The sequence below is a fragment of the Macrobrachium rosenbergii genome, chromosome 26, assembly GCF_040412425.1.
Source record: "Macrobrachium rosenbergii isolate ZJJX-2024 chromosome 26, ASM4041242v1, whole genome shotgun sequence".
NCBI lineage: Eukaryota > Metazoa > Arthropoda > Malacostraca > Decapoda > Palaemonidae > Macrobrachium > Macrobrachium rosenbergii.
This window is the reverse complement of record NC_089766.1, coordinates 38,227,088-38,234,587: the sequence shown is the minus strand read 5'-3', so window position 1 is coordinate 38,234,587 and position 7,500 is coordinate 38,227,088.

The following is a 7,500-nucleotide window of genomic DNA, read 5'->3' as shown; positions in this document are numbered from 1 at the left end:
CAAAGTGAAACATTTGATCCCAAGGGGCTAGTAATGAACACGGCAAAACGGTGTAGATGAATCAATATATTTTTTCCCTTGTGCCAATTTCAATAATGTCTCTTAAACTAAATTCATAATATATATATATATATATATATATATATATATATATATATATATATTAATATATATATATATATCTTTATATATATATATACATATATATATATATATATATATATATATATATATATATATATATATTCATATATATATATATATATATATATATATATATATATATATATATATATATATATATATATATATATATGTAATTTAGGTTTAAATTTGAGCAAAATGTACAAGTAGAAAAAATAGGAAAAAGTGGCACAAGGGAAAAAATATATTGATTCATCTACAACTTTTTGCCATTTTATTACTAACCTTGGGATCAAATGTTTCCACTTTGTCTAGCACTATATATATATATATATATATATATATATATATATATATATATATATATATATATATATATATATATATATATATATAAAACGTCCACTGGAATAACCAGGTTTGGCCACATTTTAAAAAAGCGAGAAAATCGTGTTCAAAGTTTTGAAACTTAGAAATGCCATAGCAACATTATTATTTGTTTCTCAGAAAATATTTATATGAAAGTGTTGCAAATTTACTGTACTTGAACGCTAGAACGTAGAAAAAATTAGACTTTACAACTTTTGCTACTAGAAGCTAGAAAGTAACTAGATGTGCTACACATTTTAAGCATTGAAACTTATTTTGAACATGGTTTTCACCATATCTTATATACTCGACAGGTAACTTTCCGATTGAAGTTTGTTGGTTAGTAATGATAAATTGGTTCGTGGCAGATACAATTTTGGAGGATGTTCATTGCTTCACTAGAAGTTTCTTAACGACACCAACAAAGCAAATTCGAATATTAATTACTTTTGTGAATTTGTGCATAAAAGGAGCCCCAAACTCAAAAAATGTAATGTTATAACGTTTTAGGCGCATTTCCCTTCCCAGAGAGTTAATGTGCTAAAAATTTCCTACTACTTGCTACTAGTAGCAAGTAGTAAGAAATCGGCAAGAAGATTGTTATTCCCCCCCCAAAAAAAAAATCAATTAAAACAATTTGTACAGGTACAAAAAACAACATAGTATAATAATACATGCTCAGTTTGGGTGTTTGTGTATGACTGCTACTTGCTACTTGTTCCTACTAGTAGGCATTAATAGCGAAAAACGAGTCCAAGTCGACAAAACAACAAAAAGTCATAATGAATATCAGGTAAGTCCAGCATCAATTTTCATAATACTAACAGTAAGGGTTTGTTAGTGATGTTTTTGTTACTAGTAGCTCCTACTGGTAGCTTCTTAGATATCACTAATAATAATTCCAAGTTGGAGATAATTCAACACTACTAGTCACATGTAAGTTAAAAATTGTCTTTTGGTACAAGTATGCAGCAGCAGTCCAGTCTTGCAACAATAAGTATTAAAAGTCTGCAAGCAAAAAATAATATCAGTTTACAAAAAATTATTTATAAATGGCTTAAGGACGCGTTTACAGTGTGCAAACAAGGTTTCGCGACATTCCACATCAAAGTTTATGTTCTGAAACCGACTTTGGGACGAAAAAACGAAAATTGAGGGGGTGTGCCCAAACCTGGTTATTCCAGTCACACACACACACACACACACACACACACACACACACACATATATATATATATATATAATTTTACGAGCATAAGCAATTACCGCTGGAGAGAGACAGGCAGAAGATAATTTCACAACACTTTCCTTCACGTTAACTAGCAAATCCCTGAGGCCTCTACTGAAATCACGTGAATATTGCAATTTATTATAAGCATAATACAAATCTATTATGTGACAATTGACAGATTCACGAATCAGAAAGAAGCAGCTCATTGAACTTCCCCAAGATTCCCGACACTCTTTTCCTCACCTTGTTCTACTTGAGTGAGGTTTTCAATCGCGGCTGCAATTCTGCTCAGTTGAATATGATCCATTTGCTGCGAGTAGCAGCGACCAGCCATTGCAAGAAGAAGAATGGTGGCAAGCAGACGAAAGCAAGTAGTACCGGCCATACTCGAACACTCCTCCTCTTTGGGTCGCGAAGTTTAGCTTTGTAGTAGCTCTAGCAGCGTTCTTCTTCCCTCTGAAATCCCACAGAGACGCGGGCGTCCGTTTATACACCCACCGCTGCCCCTACTCGTAAGGGTGTCTCCTGGGACCCCTTGGCATATGACCGAAAGGACTTGGAAATACCCAGGGAATGTCTCTCACATGCGACTGAATGCGCGATGGTTGGAAGCTGTGGTACTACACACAAATGTTGTGCAATGAACTGCGGTTTATTCTGCAGATAAACAGTCAAAACACACATTCTTTAATGCATGCATGCAAGCATATTATAAAGAAAGTTCTACTGAATACTGAAAACAATCGCACATAGCAACAGTAATATACTCGTGAAATCTTTCCCTGTTTCCCCTCATATTCTGAACACTGACGTCATCACTGGCTGGGAAACCCGAGAAGAAGAAGGAGGATAAAAACATATTAACGATAATCGTGGCTGTGACCTCACGCTGCGTCCTCTTATTTTAATGAGCCCTGACTTAGATAAAGAGATACTTTTATGCTTGTTCTCTCTTTCTTGGTTACAAGGGTTTGTTGTGCGTGCTATCTCTCTCTCTCTCTCTCTTCCTCAAAGATAAAAAGCATGCTTGCATGTCTGTACATATTCTCTCTCTCTCTCTCTCTCTCTCTCTCTCTCTCTCTCTCTCTCTCTCTGACAACGTACTTCTTGAGCAAGGCTTTTAACTTTGGGTATTATTCACTTATGTGAATATGGCAAATCATTATCTGAAAATATATAACATATATGATATATATATATATATATATATATATATATATATATATATATATATATATATATATATATATATACTGCTTAAATATATATGTAATAATCCAGTGGCTAAGCAGTTCAATGGCAAGTTTACAAACGAGGTCTGTGGATTGTTCCAAACCTATTGCCTACAGTCCCCCATACTATAAATGACTACCATTATCTATCTGCTAGGGTCAAGAAAATGGCATAGGAATAGCAGTTATACCATAAATACTTGTTAAGAAACTAATAGGTTGTTTTCCTTTGGCGAGACTCCCATAAGAAAAAACGCATGTTGTTTTTGTGTGTGTATATATATATATATATATATATATATATATATGTATATATGTATATATATATGTATATATGTATATATATACACACATGCATACATACGTACATCAATATATTATATATATTATATATGTATATATACATATATATATGTATATGTATATAATATATATATATATATATATATATATATATATATATATATATATATATATATATATGTGTGTGTGTGTGTGTGTGTGTGTGTGTGTGTGTGTATACTGTCCAGTATATGTGTGTATGTGTTTGTGTGTGTGAAGTTCCACTAACTTTCAATACGGACACATTATAAATGGTAATAACCTAAGTAATAAACGTGAACTTTCTATATCAAGGGACTACGAGAGTGTATAAAGAAAGAAATTGCACAGTTTGAAAAGAAGAAGAAGAAGAAGCTTTTAAACTTTACGAGTTGACACAAAGACATTCGTTGAACTGTGACTCGAGACATAAATTTTATACTTCGTATAAACAAGCGCATCAGACATGCCCACAATCGAGTTCTCTTATCTCCTTTTTTTCTTTTCCACCACGACGTGTCCTAGGTATTCAAACAGAGATAATATATATATATATATATATATATATATATATATATATATATATATATATATATATATATATATATATATATATATATATATATATATATATATATTTAAACCTCAGGAGACAATGAATAGAGTAGCTAAAATTTAAACACATTTATTATTTTAATCACAATATAGTATCTTATAATATTACTACTAAAAAATGATTGATGCCACCAGATGCGGTGTCTGTCCATGGCACTGAACACCATGTCCCCTCGCCTTCAATCTCTAGACACAACCTATACAAAAAAATAACTACCATGAATATAAAGAGATCCCTAACATAGATACCATCCTTCAAATATAGATTTAAACCACATATATAACTCCTAGAACCTAAATTTCTGGTAAACCAATCTTTCAATAGGAAGAATATGCCGTCTTGAAATTAGTTACTGTGAACTATTAAAACAGGATAGAAGATCTCTTCAATTCAATAATGGCAATAAAAAATATATAAGTTACGAGATTTCATTTATGGGACTAGTGATGTGGACGTCAAGAAAAATGACTTCAATAGCTCAATTGATGTGTGCCAACAAAAAAAAATGAGACCAACCTCAGAATAACCAGACGTCTTAAAGTGCTTGAAGTCACCATTCAAAACTCACGTCTCCAAGCTCAAGATCTCCATTGCGGATTTGTTGTTCGTGAATTAATTTATGGCGTTCAAACACTCCCGGAGGCGCGTTAGTGCCGTCAGTGCACCTCATGCAGTTCACTGTAGAGGCATTACTTTGGGATTCTTAGCAGCGTCGCTTTGGCCTGATCAACCTCTTCTGTTTATTTCTTTCGCTGTACTTCCGTTCAGGTCCTCTTCCATCTTACTCTCCAGCCTCTCCTAACATTTGATTCATAGTGCAACTGCGAGGCTATCCTCCTGTTCCACCTCTGAATCCTATTTACTGTCACTTTCCGTTTAAGCCCTGAATAACTCATCATAGGTCCCAGCGCTTGTGCTTTGGCCCAAATTGTATTTTCTATTCTAATATTCTGTTCTATAACTCTAACACGCACTACTGAGCGACAGTCAGTATTTTTATCAAGAGATTTTAAAGAGTTGCGTGATTATAATTATTGAATTCATTTTCTCAAGGCAAATCCTTGAGGCAATACCTGCGACGATGGAGTATTTGGACTCCTCCTTGGTCGAATTTAAATCCTTGACCATTTTGAGGTCTGATGGTCACGCCACAAATTGGACCTCCACTAACCCCTAAAAACATCACATAATACAGAATTAAAACTACTGATGGCACGTAGAAGCGAAAGAAGCCAAATGAGAGTGGAAATTACTTGGGATATTCGTTACAAGAAAAAAAAAATCTTTGTAGACATTCCTGGAATATGTCTTCTCCCCCGATTTGATTAATATATATATATATATATATATATATATATATATATATATATATATATATACAGTATATATATATATATATATATATATATATATATATATATATATATATATATATATATATATACAGTATATATATATATATATATATATATATATATATATATATATATATATATATATATATATATATAATATATATATATATATATATATATATATATATATATATATATATATCACACATCATCAGGACATCTACAGTTATAATGTAAAAAGGGGCATTCAGCACACAATTAAAAGTAAACATACAGAAAGCATAAGAAACTTAAAATGGAAAATCAATTAAACTTAAAAAATCACACTTGAATACATTTACACGTTAATAAAAACTAATAAAAGAAAACTCAAGATGAACTTAATAAAAAACTGAACTAATTACAAATGAATTTAGAAATAAACTTAAGAGAGAGAGCAGAAGGCGCACCTCTCGTGGTGAACGAGGAAAACTGGCTAGAAAATAACAGCACAAAAGCAGGAGGAGGAGGAGGAGGAGGAGGAGGAGGAGGAGGAGGAGGAGGAGGAGGAGGAGGGGAGGAGGAGGAGGAGGAGGAGGGAGGCGGACAGAAGAGAGCAGAAGGCGCACCTCTCAAGAGACAGGAAAACTGGCTAAAACACAACACAAAGAGCAGAAGGCGGGGCGGGCAAATATAAACAAACAATATAGTCATGCTATATAGGGACAGGGGAGCCGACAACGTTTGGCAATTTAACGTCGGTACAGTTCTTTTGATATTCAGACTTTCTGAAGTTGCATTTTATTGATGTCTTGCAACCTCTAGCGTGATGATGTGACCTCGGGTCAAGAAATGGGTCGACAATAAATGTATGTACTGGATCTGCATGTGTTCCTGCGCCCTTCCTGCCTATAAGTATATATATATATATACATATATATATATATATATATATATATATATATATATATATATATATATATATATATATATATATATATATATTTATATATACAGTATATATAGCAGTAAAGGCCAAAACCCCGACTGTCATATGCATAGCGAGGTCAGAGGAGATAAAGCGTCGAAGCTGTTGTAAATCGATATTCATCTTAAGTGGCCTGTCTGGATGTGTAGCTGCGATTGTTTTTTTTTTCTTTTTTGTGCTGTGTTTGTTTACGTCTGACTTTCCCTGTGTGCCTACTCTGTTGACTTCTGTCATCTTTGCGTTGCGATCGTGGCTGGATAAAGCCTTGAATACGCTTTGAGGTTTTTATTACAGAGGCTTTGCTCAATTATCCTTCAAGATAGAAAAGATTTACAGCGATTACTTTCCACCTCTTCATTAACAGAGATGACTTGTATCCTTCTGAATAAAGAGATTACGTTTTCCCTCCTGAACAACACAGATTACTGTCCTCCTCCTGAGTAACAGATATTACTCTCTTCCTCCTGAGTAGCTGTATACTTTCCTCCTCCTGAGTAAACTGAGGCTATTTACAACCTCGATTCGGGCAGACGCCATTATCATCCAGACGTTGCTTCATTGCAGATTCGTCTCCAATTTTCCTGTTGCCTTCCTTTACTGGGATGAATTGTTGTGGAATGGGACCCGCCATCACAATAAATCCTGCTGGGGTCGTTAAAGGGATGAGTGGAATCAAATTACCTTTTTTACATCTGCAAATGATTTCCGGGTTAAGAAGACAAATGTCTTTTCTTTCTTCAGGCAGTTAAGTCGTCCCAATCTTTGCTTTTAATTTTTTGCGTGAAGTGAGGGACAAGTTTTAAAGCACTTTTCTTGGCGAGAAGAAACATTTGAGTAGTACTCAAGAAGGCTGAAGTGAGAATGTTGGCATAAATTAAATTCTTCTGAATCAATTAGTTTTGTATAAGGCGTCACTGTTGTCTTCCTGAACCTTCACAAATAGCCTGTAAATTTAATTTTAAATTTCACGCTTTTGAATCTTCACAATCGTCATTTAAATATAAAAATAGGTGCATTTTAAATAATCGTTATTATTATTATTATTATTATTATTATTATTATTATTATTATTATTATTATTATTATTATTATTATTATTATTACAGTAACGTACAACAAAAAATATGGTATGGTAGTTTTGTATTCGATATTTCTAACTGTATAACCTCCAGTGTTTTAATTAGAATATAGATTTTAGTTTTCTTAGTTTCTTTATATAAATGTCATTTTAAAAAAAAGTTCATAGTTATCAAACAAAAAATCTG